The sequence below is a fragment of the Brachyhypopomus gauderio genome, chromosome 6 (genome assembly GCF_052324685.1).
Source record: "Brachyhypopomus gauderio isolate BG-103 chromosome 6, BGAUD_0.2, whole genome shotgun sequence".
Taxonomy (NCBI): Eukaryota; Metazoa; Chordata; class Actinopteri; order Gymnotiformes; family Hypopomidae; genus Brachyhypopomus; species Brachyhypopomus gauderio.
This window is the reverse complement of record NC_135216.1, coordinates 33734766-33755064: the sequence shown is the minus strand read 5'-3', so window position 1 is coordinate 33755064 and position 20299 is coordinate 33734766. Positions and strand designations below refer to the sequence as shown.

The following is a 20299-nucleotide window of genomic DNA, read 5'->3' as shown; positions in this document are numbered from 1 at the left end:
CATGTACTACATTATTTGAGATCTATCAATACACTTGTAGTCCAGTGTAATGACTAATTAAGATTTATATATATCCGAGTATCAACATGTAATGTGCTACAGTAGGCATATACATATACATGTATTAAGTTGTCACTTAACAAATGTAAACATGTTCACATGTGCTTTTGTGACCTCATATTCATACCTGTCTGTGCATTATGTGTCATTCAGTGTCCAGAAGTGGAAATTAAGAATGGCTCAAGGTATAGGCTGGTAGAATCAAATTAATACTTATTTAGGCAGAGTATACAAGTCAATTTATTTAGGAATAAGAGAATTCCAATTGTCTTGAAATTGTAATAGTCTGCTTTTGTCTCCCATTAACTAAACCTATGAGAGACGGGCAGGGTCACAAAACCCCCTTCTCTCTCTCTTTCTCAGATTACCTTCTGTCCGGGCAGAGATTATGCATATTCAGGAATCAGAGTCCAATGATCACCAGAATAGCAACTCATGGGGAACTACAGTCACGCCCCTAAATGTTGCTTAAAAAGGTGTCCCTCGAGAATTGCATTTAGGAGTTGGAGTGATGCCAAGAGACCGCAATTAAGTTCGAACTTTATCAAACCTCTAGAACAGGGGTACTCAACTGGCGGACCCGAACGCAGTCCTGCCCGGACCCAATCTCATTCCTGATTAACTGGATACGGACCAAAAAAAAAACATATTTATTAATTTTGACGGGAGAATTAATTTTAAACCGGAGCATTTATCTCAGGGCTATTGAAAAAACACTCCGTCACGAATGTTACGTTTGCAGAGAAAGTGTGCAAACCTAAAACCCATGCAATAGATCCAAATTAAGGATATAATGACCAGCGGTCAACTGGTACAAAGACAAGACATATATAGGCACACAAACGACCCTCAGGTGAGACAGATCACGGGCTCCGCCCACCTGAGGGACACACATGACGTCACCAAACAACAACAACAACAGCCGCTGTGGACAGAGGCGGCCGGTAGGGGGCCGCCTCACCGTGACAAACCCCCCCACCAAGCCGCACTCCCCTCCACTGGGTGTGTGGCACACAGCGGCTGCACACAAAACACGAAGGGGCAGGAAGGCAGGGACAGGCAGGAACACACCTCCTGCCGTCCAGGAGCTGGAACATAAAACACAAAATGGGGAAGCACCACCAAGGGGAAGCACCTGCACAGAAACACACACACACACACACACCCACCCAAACACACACCAACATAAAACACAAACGCGCCTCAGACCATACCCAGTGGCACGGGACCACAGCCGGTCCCCCCCCAAACACACATTTAAGGGGAGGAGCATGCGTGGAATTACATGTAACAGTTGACAACACGCTAGGACAAAACACACACGCAAATACTAGACAAACAAAAAACGGTGTACAAACAGTAAACAAATGGGTTCAAAACGTGCGTGCTCTACATAAACACAATAGTGACGCGCCGCTCAGAGTCGCAGTCGCTCCCCACATTAAACACAAGACACACAGGGAGCGAGGCGACCGTGACAAGCGGCGACCGTGTCACACACATTAAACACTAAACACATAACGACGCGCACGCACACTGATCCTCCGGTCCATTACCTGTACACACTTATCACACACACACACACACGAGAGTTTTCCCAGGCAGACACCCTGGTCCTCACCGGCCACACACAAACAAACGCACGGCGGAACTCTCTCAACACACAACGGACACGAAGGGCTTTCCCAGGGCAGACTGCCCTGGTCCTCGCCGTGCTACACACATACACACACAAAAGCACGGCGGAGCTCTTCAAACAAAACACCACGTAGACAAACACTTACCACGAGACATGACCACGAACGAAGGAGAAAGAAAAAGAGACTCGGCGGCTTCCGAAGGGTGGCTGGTCATTCTGTGACGGGCGGGGGTGAGCAACAAAAAGGAAGCGATCACGCAAAGTCTCAGGGAAAAAGGATGGTTTAATAGAAAGTGTGCAAACCTAAAACCCGTGCAATAGATCCAAATTAAGGATATAATGACCAGCGGTCAACTGGTACAAAGACAAGACATATATAGGCAAACAAACGACCCTCAGGTAAGACGGATCACGGGCTCCGCCCACCTGAGGGACGCACATGACGTCACCAAACAACAACAACAACAGCCGCTGTGGACAGAGGCGGCCGGTAGGGGGCCGCCTCACCGTGACATTTAGATAAAGTAGTGCAGAGAACAACTTTTAAATATTAATAATAAATAAATATTGGTTTAGTGAGGTGGAGGGATATGATGGTGTAAATATTAATAATAAATAAATATTGGTGTAGTGAGGTGGAGGGATATGATGGTGTAAATATTAATAATAAATAAATATTGGTGTAGTGAGGTGGAGGGATATGATGGTGTAAATATGAATAATAAATAAATATTGGTGTAGTGAGGTGGAGGGATATGATGGTGTAAATATTAATAATAAATGAATATTGGTGTAGTGAGGTGGAGGGATATGATGGTGTAAATATTAATAATAAATGAATATTGGTGTAGTGAGGTGGAGGGATATGATGGTGTAAATATTAATAATAAATGAATATTGGTGTAGTGAGGTGGAGGGATATGATGGTGTAAATATTAATAATAAATGAATATTGGTGCACTGGTGGAGGGATATGATGGTGTAAATATTAATAATAAATAAATATTGGTGTAGTGAGGTGGAGGGATATGATGGTGTAAATATTAATAATAAATAAATATTGGTGTAGTGAGGTGGAGGGATATGATGGTGTAATGCTGCCTCACTGGAAGGTGATAAGGTTGAGAATGTGTCTTCTGGTGGACCAGGATGTGTAGAAACAGGATTTAAATATTTCAAAATTGCATCTGAAAGGAACAGAGGAGTATAGGTGTGTTTTAATATATATTTATTTTAAAAACTTGCTGAGCTAAGCTAATAATAGCACCTATTAGGATTGGGCAGTATGATGACAGTATTGTAAAATTGTGGCAGTATATTAACCACGTGACGTGACGCAACGTGCCAAATATGTACTTTGAAAAATTCTCCCCTGGGCACCAGAGAACTTCGGTCTTTTTGACATCTTTCCGGAGAGATGTCACTCACTCTGTGGCGTTGTTTTTTTCCCCAACAGAGAAACAGTAACGAGGTGCGCAGAGTGAGCGGGGGGAGGGGGCTGCGCGGGTGATGGGTATCGTGTGCTATTATAATTATTAATTTGACTAATATTATTAAACAATGAAGTTGTGATTATGTGGACTTTGCTGTTTTTTTAATGAATTGTTCATTTGTAATAAATAAATAAATAGATATAAATAAATAAATAAATAAATAACGCATTCACGCGAGCGCCCCCCTGGACAGCCGGCGCCCCTAGCATTTGCCTATATCGCCTAATGGAAGGGCTGGCCCTGACTAGGGGTGTATTCAACTAAGGATTTTCATATTCGAATCTGATTCGTCAGCTTTTCCCTTTAGTCAATAGTCGAATCGGGTTTATTTTTATTTTTTTTATTTAGAGCACCTTAAACGGGATCCCGTTCTCATTCAGGACTTTTTTCCTCTTCAAAGTAAAAACCTAAAACACTCAGATAAATGAATAAACACGGTAGGTTGGCTTTATTCAGCTTTTATTTATTTACTTTTTAATTTTTTTATGAAACGTTAGAGAACATTAACCGTCAGTGCGCATATCGAACTGTCAGACAGGCACTGTGCAAAATGTCAAAAGTATTTTAAATAAGATATACCTGCCTGAAAATATAAAATAAATACAAGGAAAGGTTCAAGTTACGGGGTTTAAAAGCAAACAACAACAAAAAATGTTTATGGAGACGCACCGCGACGAGACGAGATGACCAGACCCTCCAGAAAGTTGCGATTTGCAACTTCAACGCAACTTCAAGCAAACCCCGCGAATTCAGGGCGGTGTTGCAACTTCAGCCAATCACCGCAACTTTCCCGCAAATTTGACCAATCACTGATGTCGTCTTGATGTGACGTCGACAAACTCCCGCCTTACCTCCGTATATACGTTCAAGAGGAGCAGACTGAAAGCAGCATGAGCGACGAAAATAACGGCAAAAAGATCGGGAAAAGCAGTATCCGGGTACACTACATGAAAACGGGGATAAACTGTCCAGATCCGACCCGCGAATTGATTATCTATGGCCCCCTGGATGATATTTAATTACTATTAGAACCGGCCCGCAGGCCACAGCCGCCCGATGGTGTTTTGCACCCACAAACACTACATTCCCCACAATGCAATGGTAGCCCGCGAAGTCACTGCAGCGCACAAGCGGCGAGGGTCTGAGATAAAGTTTATAAGTTTAAACTTTGAACTGAGATAAAGTTTAAAGTCAGAGATAACATTTATTTATCTCTGATCCATATCTATGAGTTACTAGTTCGCTCTGGCGCCAACCACTGGCAATCGATGTCGATATAATACTTAATTTGTGTCCATTTTACAGGCCGCCCGGTAACAACTTACGTTCGCTAACCCCGCCCCCCCTCCCCGTCAACAATTAATGTTCGCCACCCCCCCCCCCCAAAAGGTTCAAATCTCACTTCAAGCGATCTTGAAAAGTTGGCAACCCTGAATAAATAGGTAAATAGATCATTAAAATTGACTACTAAATAGAGGAAACCATACAACATTTACTCCCTATTGTAATGTACTCACAAAAAAGCAAAAACACACCGCAACTTCCATCGCAATTTTTTTGAAAAACACCCGCAACATCAAACATTTTAGCCCGCAACAATCACAAAAAAGGCCCGCGAAATCCTGGGGGGACTGGATGACTGAAACGACAAATGTTTTTTTCGCCTTACGCATTTTAAATGATATGCCATGTTGGTTGTTGTCGTGCGAAATGAAAGACGTTGATGACATAACTTTCACTTTACTTTGTTTGATTCATCTTTGTTTTTCAAAATATTTTTGAAGTTTTTTAGTAGCCTGTAACGTATTGACCAGACAGAGAGGGATCCAACTGCGGAAGTACACCGCTTTTATTTAAATGAGTTACGTTTACAAGAAACGGCACGAGTATCACTAGCGCTAGGCGCAGTAATAACAGCAGCGTTTTCGTGGGATGGTCAGGACGGTCCAGGGTCATAACGGGGGGGCAGAATCCGGGAGGTACAGGAGGGCTAGGCAGGAGGCGAGGTCTGGAGAGAAAGCAAGGGTCAAAGCACAGGAGATCGAACAGGCAATGGAAACGCTTGGTATGCTGCATGGGAACGGCAATACTTCGCGATGAGGAAGTGGTGGGAAGGTGTATATATGTGACTGAAAAGGGGGAGTGGTAATTAGTAGCAGGTGTAGCTGGGAGGGACATATCAGACGGCATTCCTTACATAGCCATTATAATCTCGGCAGATGCTGCGCGTATTCTGTAGCGTGTTCAGCTCCGCTCGTTTGGATTGTGCAACAACAGGGTGTGATTTATTAATGTGTAGTAAGATGCCTATTGTTAATGCGCAAACATAATTTTTAAATATTTATTAACAGAAATTAGGATGATTTTATTTGACAAAAGGCTATACATAATGAAAACAAAGACATTTCATGTAACAACTAACGCTTAGCTGCATCCTTGGGCCAATTTAGCCAGAGTCCAATTTAGCAATAGCTGTTACTAGTAATCTATGCCTGGATCTTCTCTTCATACTATCCTACTTTCATTCTAAAACATCTATAATCCATTTGAATTCCATGACCATCAATAATTGCTGATTATTTGCTGTTGTTGTTTAATGTTCTATTCTTTGTTGTTTACCATTATATATCTGGTTAGATTAGTAGATTCACGTATACGTTTAGTTTCATTTTGAGCCAAATCATTCATATGTTATTCTTTATATCAATTGTAATTTAAACCATTTAATAAATGTGGACATTTATTCATCTGGTCACGGTGGTAAATGCATATTTTGGTCGATGGTATTAGGTCACTGCGCGGAACCAGAACTTAACCCTTTAGTAATGAGACTGATCAAACCATATTCCACCTATCTCCGTTATCACAATACTGGTTCCTGAGCAATCAGGATGGTGCCCCGTTCATAATCCATAAACTAACATATGTACAGTGTTGGGTAAGTTACTTTAAAAAGGTAATTCGTTACAGTTACAAGTTACCTTGTTTAAAATGTAATTGTAGTGTAACTTTTCTGATTACTTTTGAAAAGTAATGTAACTAATTACTTTTGGATTACTTTTTGATTACTTTAAGGTTTAAATGAGTATTGACCCATGATCAACATTTAATTTTTGAGAACTGACAGTGTGAAACTTAAAAGAGTACTAAGCTGAGAGGGAATTGCTGACAGGCAATCACAGGAGGTCCACAAGAAGAGATGCCTGCACCAGGCATGTAAGATTCTCAGACTACTGTCATCGGGCCATGCTCTTTTCTGCTCCTCCCCCAGGCTCTACCATTTTCACAGTTTGCAGACTAACACAAGCAGGTTCAGAAACCACTTCTTTCCCACAGTGGTCACCTTATTGAACTCTTCCCAAAGACCATTATTTCCTTCTCTATCCATACCTTACCATCCACACAAAATCTGAACAGTGTTCCTCTTCAATCCACATCTGTATAGCCCTATCTACAGTGGTATAGGATAATCTGTATATTATCTGTATGATTCCATCTGTATTTATCACATTTATTTCATATATTATATCATATATTTTTCTTTGCCCTGTGCATTGTGCTGCCATAACTACATTACACACACATGCATTTCCCTAGGTAATTTATCTACTCTGCACATATCTATTAATCATCTGTAACGTGGCTCGCGCCACGGAGCGAGGAGACGGACACAATTGCTGAGATGAGCGAGATTTAATACGGGGAATACCAAAAGCAGAGTCGATAACACAGGCAGGGGTCATAACAGGCAAGCAATCCGAACAGGAACGAAAAACAGGCATGACAACAGAAACCAGGAGGATTTACGAACTAGGGATCAAACAGGCAGACAAAACGACGTACGAACCGACAAGGCACAGAGTAGACGACCAAACAGCATGAACAAAGCAATCCAACAGAGTAGACAAAATCACGGATACTGGACTGGGGAAATACTAGGACTTTATACATAGAACTGAAACAAGGGACAGGTGATAACAATGACAGGGGCGTGGTAACAAACAAGGAATCACGAAGACAAACGAGCGGGGCGGGATTAACAGGCAAGGAATAACAGAAAACACGAGGAACAGACATTGGAGTGACAGCGGGGAGAGGGGGGCGTAGCCCTACGTGACAGTACCCCCCCTCAAAGCGTGCCACTCCGGGGCACGCAAGGGCAGACAGGACAGGGAAACGGACTAGGACAGGACAAAGCAGGACAAGGAGACAGAGGCAGGACAGAGACGGGGGAACCAGAGACCGGCCAGGAGCTGGGCTGGGGTATGGTGTCACAGTCAGGGACAGGGCGAGGCACGGGAGCAGGACCGGGAACAGACACGGGAGTCGGGCCAGGGGACAGGGCAGAGGAGAACACGGAGGCAAACATGGCTTGGACAACAGTGACAGGGACAGGAACAAGGTGAGTGACAACTCTGGGAACAGATATGGGGACCGGGACAGAGACGACACCACCAGACACAGGCACAGGAACGGGCACAAGGACACGAACAGGCACACACACAGGGACTGGGACCAACACAAAACCAGGGACAGAACTGGGGAACATGGGGAACCTGGGCACAGGAGCAGTAACACAGGGCGGAGCAGACAGTACACGGAGTCCAAGCCCAACAGGGGGCAGCACAGTCTCTTGGGGGACAGGCGCGGCCGGGCAGCGGGCACAGGCGCGGCGGGCAGCGGGCACAGGCGCGGCCGGGCAGCGGGCACAGGCGCGGCCGGGCGGCGGGCAGACAGGCAGCGGGCACAGGAGCCGGCAGACAGGCAGCGGGCACAGGAGCCGGCAGACAGGCAGCGGGAACAGGAGCCGGCAGACAGGCAGCGGGAACAGGAGCCGGCATGGACGACCCCTCCTGGGTCGCGGGGACAGGAACCGGCGTGGACTGCCGACGGGCAGTGGGGACAGGAACCGGCGTGGACTGCCGACGGGCAGCGGGGACAGGAACCGGCGTGGACTGCCGACGGGCAGCGGGGACAGGAACCGGCGTGGACTGCCGACGGGCAGCGGGGACAGGAACCGGCGTGGACGAGACGTCCTAGGGGGGCGTGACTGCCATGCTGATGTCCTCGGGGGGGCGTGTCCGCCATGCTGACGTCCTCGGGGGGCGTGTCCGCCATGCTGATGTCCTCGGGGGGCGTGTCCACCATGCTGATGTCATCCCGGGTCTGAGCCGGCCACTCCTGGGGTGAGTGGCTAGTACTCCCCCCCCAAAAAATTCTTTGGGAGCCTTCGGGGAGCGGCTTCCGGGATCATCGGAGGGAGGTCTTCTTCCACGGGGTCCGGGTTGAGCCTGGAAGAACACACAGACACACACGCCCCTCGGTGGCTCTCTCTGCGATGGCTCCGCCTCCTCTGAGGCGTCGGGAGCTCGCAGCAGCCATTGAGAGCCAACCGAGGGTTAAGCCAAAGCTCGTCCATGCATTCACTCCGTCTGCCCACTGCTTGCACCACAGGTTGCTCACCCCTGTGGTGTTCGTCAAGCAGGGCAGACTCACAGCGCTCAATAGGAGTCTCGCCGTGAAAGCCAGTAGTGAGAGACTGCGCTTTCTTCGGTCTGCGACGAGACTTCCTTGTTCCCACAGCGCCAGGGGTATTCCTGTCTCCGGCTCGTTCGCGCTGTAACACATGAGAGTTAAACTGCACGGAAGCAGCCAACAACTCGTTACAGCGACTAAACTCACCGGAGTCTCGCTCTCTTGCTGTGTCCTGGTTGGATCCGTGATTATGTAACGGGGCTCGTGCCACGGAGCGAGGAGACGGACCCAATTGCTGAGATGAGCGAGATTTAATACGGGGAATACCAAAAGCAGAGTCGATAACACAGGCAGGGGTCATAACAGGCAAGCAATCCAAACAGGAACGAAAAACAGGCATGACAACAGAAACCAGGAGGACTCACGAACTAGGGATCAAACAGGCAGACAAAACGACGTACGAACCGACAAGGCACAGAGTAGACGACCAAACAGCATGAACAAAGCAAACCGACAGAGTAGACAAAATCACGGATACTGGACTGGGGAAATACTAGGACTTTATACATAGAACTGAAACAAGGGACAGGTGATAACAATGACACAGGGGCGTGGTAACAAACAAGGAATCACGAAGACAAACGAGCGGGGCGGGATTAACGGGCAAGGAATAACAGAAAACATGAGGAACAGACATTGGAGTGACAGCGGGGAGAGGGGGGCGTAGCCCTACGTGACACCATCTTTACTTACACTAGCTGTAAATAACTGCATTGTATATCTAAATACTGCATTCTATACAATCTGCACGTGTTGCACTTGATTAGATACCAAACTGCATTTCACTACTTCATACAAATTTCATTTAAATGTGTGGTTTGTCGAACGGTAGGTCTAAGATAGGTCCAATGATACCAATTGGGTAGGCTAGGTCGTGTCATAGACATCGACAAGCGTTTTTCCAACACCAAACAGTCATAAATATTCATTTGATACCGTCTGTCATTGTCTAATAGTCATGTATGATTCCAGCGAATACCTGTTTAGGACTTTAAACAGCTAATTTGGTTAGCCTGTAAATCAAGCTAGCATGCTAAAGGACAAACACGTTCAAGTGAATGGTAGTAGCTAGCCCAGCAGGTAGCTAACTATGGAAACCACTGTGTGTGTGTGTGTGAGTGTGTGTGTGACGCTCAGCATACCTTGTTGTTAGCTCGCTTACAACCTCAATACTGGTTGCCTTCTAGGGTTGCCACCTGTCCCGGTTATCCCGGGACCGTCCCGGTTTTCACTTCGCTGTCCCGGTTTTCCGGGGCTGTCCCAGTTTGTCTCGGTTTTCCTTCTTTTTAATATTCGGTCCCGGCAAAAAAAATCATTTAATGTCCCGGTTTTCACTAAGTTAGTTCAAACGACAATTTAGACTGTTTCTGCACACTTTAAATCCGTCTGTTTTTTCTCGCTGTGTCCATTTTACATTCGCCACCCCCCGTCAACAATTTACGTTCGCGTATGACAGAGTGTCCTTGTTTTTTGTCAGACCTAGGTGGCAACCCTTCTGATCGGAAATAAACCTCCAAACTCCGAAATTTACACAAAGGCTTGGCATAATCACAAATAGTTGCCGATGGTGGCACATGGTTCACATTTATTGACAACACGAAAACAAAACAAATGCTCCTTAAATGTCCAGTGAAGGCGTCTGTCATTGCTGCTTGAGCTGAAACTGAACCGAACGCTTGCTGCTCCAGCACAGAAATAAGCGGGAAACGGCGATATAGGGCTCAAAGCAATAAAAATATAATTAAATATCTCGCAAAGGTTTTTGTTTATATTTTTAAAATGTAACTAAAATTGTAATTCTTAATTTTTCCAGAAGTAACTGTAACTGAATTACATATTTTCTCATTGTAACTGTAACGAATTACAGTTACACTTTTTTTGTAATTAAATTACGTAACGTCGTTACATGTAATTTGTTACTCCCCAACACTGCATATGTATCCGCTACAAGTTAAATAATGTGACAAGAAAATAACAGAAAATACAGCAATCAAATTAATTACTGAGTATCATTACCTGGTAGAACAAGTAGACAAATAGATAAACTATACTTTTTCAGATAGGCTGTGGATCCACAGTGATCTGAAGTGCTTAAAAAATTGATGAATGTGACTTTTGTATAATGCTTATATGGCAGAAAAGAATACATCATGGGTGATCTGTTCATAAACAGCCAGAGTCAAGTAAAGGTGTGAATGGTAGCCAGTGTGTCTCAAGACACTATGACCTAATCATTCCTGCCACCTTTGGGAGTGGTCAGGGAAATGTATGACCACTCAAAAATCAATGAAAACTAAAGTTTTACCATATGGTAAGATATACAGTGAGTAATGGCTAAGCATTTACCATAAGCAATATGCTTTACACGTACCCCAAGCGCAAATTCTGCAAATCACATTTGTACACTTACTATTATTTTACTCTTACTCAAATCTTATTATATTCCTGTCACGTAGGGCAACGCCCCCTCTCGTGGCTGCCACTCTGGGTTCCCTCGTGTCTGTGTTCCGTGCCTGTTTACCCTGCCCCGCTCGTTGTCTCTGAGATTCCCTGACTGTCCGCCACGCCCCTGTCATAATCATCCCCACCTGTTCCTAGTTTAGTTCAGTGTTCATATAGTCCCTGTATTTCCCCAGTCTGGTTGTCGGTTGTTTTGGATGTCTGACCGTTTATGTGTTTCTCAGTTTCGTGTTGCCCTGCTGTCGTTTGTTGCTGCCTGTATCGTTATGCCCCTGTACCTGTCCAACCTTGATGGCTCTCCTGTTATGACCCCTGCCTGCCACTACGATGACGAATATGGAATGCCCTGCAATAAATCTCGCTCTTCTCAGCGATTGTGTCCGTCTCCTCGCTCCGTGGCGCGAGCCACGTTACAATTCCTTTATTTTCTAGATATAATATCTTAAAAATATAAAAATGCACAGGTATTCCAGATTTCATATGCACAGATTTAATTTCTGTAAATAGATACTTTGTTTTATTTTAATAATTAATACTGGTGTCACGTAGGGCTACGCCCCCCTCTCTTTGCTGTCACTCCGGTGTCTCTGTTCCCCGTGTCTGTGTTGTTCCTTGCCCGTTGGTCCCGCCCTGCTTGTCTGTTGCCCTGGTTTCCGTCTGTCTGCCACGCCCGTGTTGTCAGTGTGATCAGCTGTGTCTTGTTAAGTTCCATGTACTTATAGTAAGTAAGTAAGTAATCTTTATTTATAGAGCACTTTTAAAACAACTTTCGTTGACCAAAGTGCTGTACATAAAAGTAACGAGAGAAAAAAAAGACAATATAAAAGGATCAAGAACAAGAACTAAAATACATGAAAAGAAATGAGATTAAAATCAAAGTAAATGAAATAAAATCAAATCAAATAAAATCAAATCAAATCACCTCTCACTACTCAAATGCCAGTTCATAAAAATAGGTTTTTAGCTGAGATTTAAAAACAGCAGCTGAAGGTGCGAGGCGGATATTTAGGGGAAGAGTATTCCAAAGCCTCGGAGCATAAACTGCAAACGCCCGATCTCCCTTAAGCTTAAGACGAGCCCTAGGAACAGCTAACAAGTTCTGTGAGGCAGATCTCAGCGATCGCTTAGAGGCAATAAACAACAGCAGATCACTGAGATAAGCCGGAGCTTGACCATTTAGTGCTTTAAAAACAAATAAAAGCACTTTAAACTGTATGCTGTACTGAACAGGCAGCCAGTGTAACGAGGCGAGGACCGGTGTGATATGGGGTCTGTCTCAAAACCTAGTGAGCTCTCTACGTAGGCATTGACTATGTAGAGAGCTGTCTAACTAGACAACGTTCTAACCGCCATCCAGCCTCATAAGGCACATTATTGGGACGCTCTAGTTAGACAGCGACTGCGTCACGACTTGGCCCCGCCCACAGCACGCGCCCGCTGTTTACTCACCTCAGCTGCGGGAAACACCTCGGGTCATCGCTATACCGGCATTATGGACGAACCTCTTGCAGTTTTTATTGCAATTTTAATTGTTTTTGCGCTGGAGGAAGAGCGACGGAGACGTGAAAGCCGACGTGCTGCAGTCAGACGCCGAAATTTAAGAAGACGAGCGCTGATTTCTGTCCTTGAACGGGTAAGATCTGCTCAGATTTTCTCTGAGGTAAAAACTTTCATCTTGTACTTGATTTCAACAATTAATCCCCCCCCTATTATAATGCTGTCTTTTAAGCATAAAAGGTATGTTTTTAAAGGATAAAACTCATCTGCATTTTATACATTTTATTTTATGCTAACTTCAAAGTGATACAAATATACACATGTAGACAATTCATTTTAATTAATTAAATAAATAGAGATAGATAGATAGATAGATAGATAGATAGATAGATAGATAAAATTAGAACCTGTGTGAACAGTTAATTTACAAAACATAAGTGATATTCTTTAAACACGAAGTAAATCACTTTTCTGTTTCGCAAAATAACTTCACACACACACACACCATATATAAAAGTTATTTTTCCATTTCTTGCAGGGAGAAAGACCTACAAGATACTGTGCTCTGAACACTAGTGTACCACTTCTCAGAATATTCCTGGACGACACCCAAGACACCAAGCCTGACTTTCGCCTGAACCGTGAATCCCTGAAAGTGCTTTTACAAATTATCAAGCATGAGAGCACCCATGGTTGGGGGGGAGCCATCGAAGTGTTGGTTTTTCTTTTTTGGTTGGCCTGTGGCACATCATACCGCGTTGTATCCCGTGCTTTTTCTATGCCCCGTTCTACAGTGCACTGTGTAATTCACAGAGTGGCCAATGAAATGCGGCGAATCCTTCCAAAAGTTATCCAGCACCCAAAACCAGAAGAACTGCAGAGCATCTCTGATGGCTTTGTGAGGCTGGGAAACCATGCAGCTTTCCACTCTGTAGTTGGTGCAATAGATGGGTGCCATGTGCGCATCAAAGCCCCTGGAGAACCTGATGCACAGTGCTACAGAAACCGGAAACTCTACCCCTATGTGCAATTTCAGGCTGTCTGTGACCACCAGGCAAAGTTTCTCGATGTTTTTATTGGCTTTCCAGGCTCAGTACACGATGCAAGGGTGCTCCGTCACAGCACTCTGTACCAGCAGGCCACTTTCCCACCCAGAGGCTACATGATACTTGGAGATGGTGGGTACCCATGCATCTCTCAGCCCTATAGCCCTCATCACTCCATTTAAGAAGCCTGTCAGAGCAGAAGAGAGGATGGTCTTCAATAGGCATCATGCAAAGGCACGGTCTATAATTGAACGTGCTTTTGGGATGCTGAAGACCAGATGGAGGTCAATTTTCCTGCACACTCAAGAGGTTAACCCAAGGTTTGTGCCAGAGGTGATTGCTGCCTGTGTCACTCTGCACAACATCTGCATGGGAGCAGGAGATGTTGTTCAGCCTGAGGAGGAAGCAGATGAAGATGAAGCTGATGTGCAGGAAGATGACGACATCACAGCTGTCAGTGGCCACCAATTAAGAGAGCAACTTTGTGCCAACATTGCTGGTGTCCAGTGATTTTATTAAATCAGAAATAAATCAGTTTGGTTTTCATTAAAATGTTATACATTTGCACTGCCAATATTCTTTATGTAAATATTGTACATACATCATTCATGTTTGTTTAATGTTCTAGTTTTAAATGTCATTTCATTGTCTTATCTGTGCTACTTTAAACCAGTTCACTTGTTCTACTCACTGTTAATATTCGTCTTGTTCTGTTAGTGTGAGTTAGAATAAAAAAATGCAAACAATTTAAGATGAGTATGAATTTCAGCAAGTGTTATTATACAATGAACAACCGATTAAGTTTATATCAGTACAGTATACCTGCAAGGCATGCATTAGTTAGTTTTCCATGACTGCTTTAAAAAAAGCACACAAATGCCAGTTCTTAAATAAATTAGTTAATTTTGTTAACTAACTTTTCTAACAAGTTGTACAAGCGATCTGACCGCTCCTGCTCTGCCCTCTCTCTCCTCTCTTCTCTCTCCCTCTCTCTCTCAATGTCCTCTCGCAGGAGGTCAAGCAGTGTTCCCTGCCGCTTCCTTCCTCTCTCCTCAGACAATGGGGAAGCCACAACAGAAGATGGCCCTGGTTCCTCCTCATTAGATGAGGCTACTAGCAATGGTGGTGTGACTGATGGTCGACTGCCAAGAGCCTCATCCATGAGGCTGAACCAGGGCCATGTAGCTGCAGTGGCTTCCCCATTGTCTGTCCCACTCCCTGAAGGCGGACACTTAAGCTCCTAAAATAAATTTAAACCTGTAATCCAACCTCAATCTGCTATCCTCTCTAACTGAATTATTTTACAACATAAACAATTATTTACATATCTGAACTACATTTAAATCAATACATAAAAATCTATAAAATACATACATTATTCTACACAATTTCAGGTTAATCTTTGAACTTACTTTGTACTTCTTTTTTAAATTGTCCCATTTTTTTCTGGCTTGTTGGGGCGTTACTTTGTCTGCAAGCCCCAAGTCCAGAACAATAGTCCTGTCAAAAAACAAACAAAAACAAATTATGGCATTAAGATGCTTTATAATTCAGGAAAATACAACATTTTAACCTCAGTGTTCTACACAAACGCTTCGAGTGTAATTAAACATTTTGCAATATCTACCTAATTTTAAATAGTTTAGAAACATGTCTAAATGCATGAATATTAAGCAATTATTAGCTTAATATTAGCTTATACTGTAACTGACAATGCATTAGTTACATATTAACTATTTAGTTTTCTAAAGCAGGTTTTCTATCAACTTATTTGCCACAAACCTATCATTTTATTATTGTAATCAGAACCAGTTAGCTAGCTGGTTTAGTGTATCAAAGTGTAACAGCTGCATCATTTAAGATGGAACAGAATAAGAATATATTATCGTTTAATAACTAACTAGTTTGGCTAAAATAAGCTCTTACTTCCAAGCTGAGAGAGCAGTTTTTCTGCCCGGTGAAGAGCCTCTCTCTTTCTATTTTAGCCTTTATAAAGGCTTCGATTGCTGATCTGGTCCCTAAAAGAGTGGAAATCATTTGTATATCTGAACACTGGCTATCACGTTAAAAAGCCCACATACATGTCTTATTAACCCAGCAGGGCTAACAAACTATACAAGAAAGGAATAACTAAGATAACTAATAAAATATTACAGTGACTGATAAAAAACGCTTTTAGATGGGCTGTTAGCATCAGCTGTTAGCATCAGCCCATCTAAAACAGTGCTCTGACTCTTCAAAACCCGCTAGCATAAATGCTAACGCATCGATATATAAAAAACTGGAAAAAGGCCACCGACTAACCCAATAAATCGCTAATTTGTGTTCTGTTATGCCAAGAAAACCCATAAAATACCACACTTACGCTATAAAACTTACATAACTTACATTTGAAAATGACTTCGCCGCTGGCCGTCCTTCTTCCCGCCATGATGAAAAAAGTTTTTCTGCGCCGTGCTGCCCTGCGTTGCATCATGGGATTGCCTTACCGGCTGAGGACAGGTCTAATGCTCACTTATTACAGGGTCAGATTAAGATATCTTAGTAGACAGCATTTTAAGGTATCTAAGAATTGGGACAGCCTACTTCTCGGGAACGCGCATCCTATGACGTAAGATGCTGTCTATGTAGAGAGCTCACTAGGTTTTGAGACAGACCCACTATCAGCATCATGACCACCACCAAAAATAATGACCTCAGACTTGCCTTCATTCAGATGAAGAAAATTAACTGACATCCATTTCTTAATGTCTTCCAGACAGTTGCAAAGAGAAGCCAAGGAGCGATTATCATTTGGTCTAATTGGAATATAAAGCTGTATATCATCAGTATAAAGGTGAAAGCTGACATTGTGCTTCCTGATGATATGACCTAATGGTAACAAATATAGAGAAAAGAGGAGGGGCCTGTTGAGATTTACATTTTAATCCCTTCATATATTGTTTACATTACAGTATTGATCAAGCAGCTTATCATAATCCATATATAATTTGACCAGTCTTAAAGTATTAATTAAACTTCTAATATTAATCACTTTATGTTTTGCTTACAGTATAGTATTAATCAAATAGCTAATTATCAAGTGTGTCTGAGAAAAGGCCTGTATGCTCTGTCCCATATTCCAAATGCCTGTCGTTTTCTAAAAGAACAGGATGCTTAAGAAGAAGAATAAGAACGTATATCAGTTTGACAGGACCAGGAAGCGAAGGCCTCTCTCCCACTCTTAGTAAGGAAACATCTGTATGTTTAACGTATGTGATCTACGTGCAACTCCTATCTATGGAACCACTATTAAGTCTGTGAAAATCATAATTGGCAAAAGTCATTGTAAGATTTAGGGAAAAAACAAGATGAGCTCAGCGGATTGTGAATGTCTTAGACAATCAGCCTTTGTCTAAGAGGCTAGGTTAGGGAAAGTCCAAAAGAAACGGGGGGGCTTATACCCAGGCCACACTATATAGAACAGGACGAAAATGTGTCAGGCAGAGACCTGCGCACAGAGCCATAGGGTAGAGTAGATAGGCTTGTGTGTGTTCTCTCCAGAGCGCTCTGTATTTTTGTATACATTTAATAAAAGGATAAAGACAAGACTGGTAATGTTTTCTCTTGCAATCAACGAGCATGCTGTGCTAGGTGAAAGAGGATCAAAGCACGACAATTGGTGACGCCCGACGTGATTGCAGGATATTTTGGAACTTTTTTTTCTCATCTAATGACTGTCAGTTCGTCCGTGCCGGCACAAGAACATTGGTAAGGCAGAGCCAGTTAAACACTAAATCTGCAAAATTGAATTGTAATCAAATTGTGGTGAACTGACAGTACTTGGATGATTCTAAATTAAATCCAGTCTTTTGTCTAAAAAGGTAAAAGTATATGATTTAAAAGTTGTAACCAAGGAATAGGGTTTCAGTCCCTAAGGTAAAAAGGGTTTGAGTCCCTACCGACTTAAGTTGCTTTATTTCCGTGGTTTGGCGAACCGAACCTTTCGTTTGACGAGACGATTGGGATACGCAGGGGTTCGAGTCCCCGCGAGCTAGGTTTTGAGTTGACCTTTGGACCGGAGGAATCCATAAATAGACTTAATTTGGACAAAGCAAAAAGCCGGACAAATAACCTGAATTGATTGAGGGTGGTAAAACCTCGTGGTGTCAGAACAGAACTCTTATTCTATATTTAAAACTTCAGGTGAGTATCTGTGTTTTTTTATCAACATGTGAGGAAATGCAGAAGTCATACAAAACAGTTTGACGTAGAATTAAATACTTTAGAGGAACAGATGAATATGACCAGTAAAGTGATTTATACTATTGAAGAAAATCATAAGAAGTGGCTGGCTGGTATGCGACATTAAAAAGTTTGGGTGACCAAGATAGGACCGTGCACTGTACACCCAGGTTTGGTTTTAATTAATTCTTTTAGTAATCATTAATTATTATTTCATGTTTTATAAAAAATATATATATATATATATTGCCATTACTAAATATAACTAGTTGTTATCAATATTGAGCTGAAATAGGCATTGCAATGATCATGTAGTAAGTAAAAGATAACTGAATATGTTAAGTTTATGATTGGTAGGGGTGGGGCCTGTTTGAGTCGGACCACTGCACAGTGCGCATGAAGAGTTGTTCTGGTTGTGCATATTGATTGAAGAACCTTTCGTTATCACCCCGCTGCAGCCCAAATGTATGAGTTTTGAAATGAGTGTTTCTTAAAATGAGTGTTTGCAATGTTGTCAGCTTTCAGTGTATGTAACTTATTTAGTTAACACAAATATATTCTTATCGGTTCATATAGCACTAGAGCAGGTGTCTGGCATTCATGATCATAGTTTAAGTATAACCGTAGCGTTGAAATATGTGTTCTGACGGTTCGGAGATTATGGCTAATTTCAACTATTAGTGTTGTATATTTTTATATTGAGGCGTCGGTCCAATGGGGGACAGCGCTGCTTCCCATGAGTCCTTGCGACTCCGGTATCGTTCTCTGTTAATGTGATGTCTATGCATCTAAGTTGATTGATTTGTGTACTTGATTATGTGCGTTGGTTTAAGTTTCCCTTCATCAGTTTATGTAGTTGTACTGTGTGAATTATTTCATGCCATGTTTGTGTAGTGTTGTCATGCTATTGCCATTCCCTCATGTTTCGTATCTAAATTAAGTCTGTTTTATTCATATATTGTCATTGTTTGAGTGTCGTCTACGTTTCAGGCCTTCCCCTAGTCTGACTATACCTTTGAGGTTCACATATTGTGTTTGGTTAAGTGTTTTCATTCGTTGGTCCGGCGTTCGTATGAGTTCTTTTCGTCTACGTTGTAGTTTGTTTTGGTCTCAGACTACACCTTAGGGATCATAAATCAAGTCTGGTTGTCAATTAGTGCGTGTGTCGTTTATTGTGTTGATTAGTTGGGTTTGATATGCTGACGGTCTTTTATATTTTAATTGGTTGTTGGGTTTGCCCTGTTAAATGTTAGTGGTTTCTCTGTATCCCATCTATATATTGGCTGAGTCTTCTGTTCAATTTCTTCCTTCGTTGTTAAACAAATAGTATAGTCTGTTCTTTGTCTGAGGTGTTCTAGTTTTCTAGTTCTAGAATTGTAAGTGGGTGTTGAAATGAGGATTGTTTTTTGTAGATTGGTTTGTGTGTACGTTATGCCTTGGTTTTGTCCTTCCTCTGTATTTAGTAAAAGTAATCAATCTTAGTTGGACGTTTTGAGAAAAAGTGCCTCGCCGCGCGTGCACCTGTCGCGTGAGGACAGTGTGCTTAGACAAGCATTCCCGCCGCTCTAAAAGTTACATTTCATTCGTGTATTTGCATCCGCCTCCTAACCGAGAATCGTTACATCTTCGGAAAATAGACCGACTGGTTAAAAGTGCGCACGTTTAACTCGCAAAATTATCAAACGCGGAAGATCTAAAAAGATTTAGATCTGAGACACATAAACGTGCAGCAAAAGGAATTTATTCAGGAATTAATGTAATAGTAGAAACTGTACTAATAGATAAAACCGACGTCGTTGAGTTTAAAAAGCGCGAGCCGCCCCTTGATACTAGATATTAATACTTAAGACTAGAAAAAGGGAACTCGTGCCGTGGGGTAAAAAGTGTTAACTGCGTTTTAGAAGGGACTTGGATGGAGTTAGTTATATATAGCACACACACGGGGGTAAGTGAAGAGAGTGAAGATAATATGTCAGAGAGAGAAACTATGGGGGCAATGGTTTGAAGTCAGGAAGTGTTTCCCTAGCAGAGGAACTTATAGAAGCCAGAGAAGAATGACGTAATGTCACAGAACAGCTTCTCTCACTCCAGCATTTTGCACTAGAGTGTTCTGAGTTGATGAGTCTGTAGGCCCGTACCAGGGCACTAGATCTAGGAAAAGTGAATCAAAATTATAGGAAGTTTTAAACATGCCATTTGTGCACAGGCCCACTGGCCTTGGAGAATATCAGCCTCTGCCATTGACTGACGTCACTGCCCTGTCTGACCGACTCTCAGTGAGGGAGGAGGCAGTTGGCTAGTTAAACTGGACAAGCTGTCAGCAGGAAAGAGCTTGGCTCTGGGAG

General features: G+C 42.9%; 1 long non-coding RNA gene across 2 annotated transcripts; it reads right to left on the bottom strand.

The window, feature by feature from the left end:
• Window positions 1-13918: 13918 nt before the first annotated feature.
• On the bottom strand, window positions 13919-16155 carry LOC143516333 (uncharacterized). Of its 2 annotated transcripts, none has more exons than XR_013131662.1 (3): window positions 16119-16155; window positions 15143-15230; window positions 13919-14124 (listed from the first exon to the last, which is right to left on the bottom strand). It is a non-coding gene; the product is annotated as an uncharacterized LOC143516333 (long non-coding RNA). The 2 variants fall into 2 exon arrangements; XR_013131661.1 differs by lacking the exon at window positions 13919-14124 and adding an exon at window positions 14271-14440.
• Between the last annotated feature and the right edge of the window lie 4144 nt (window positions 16156-20299).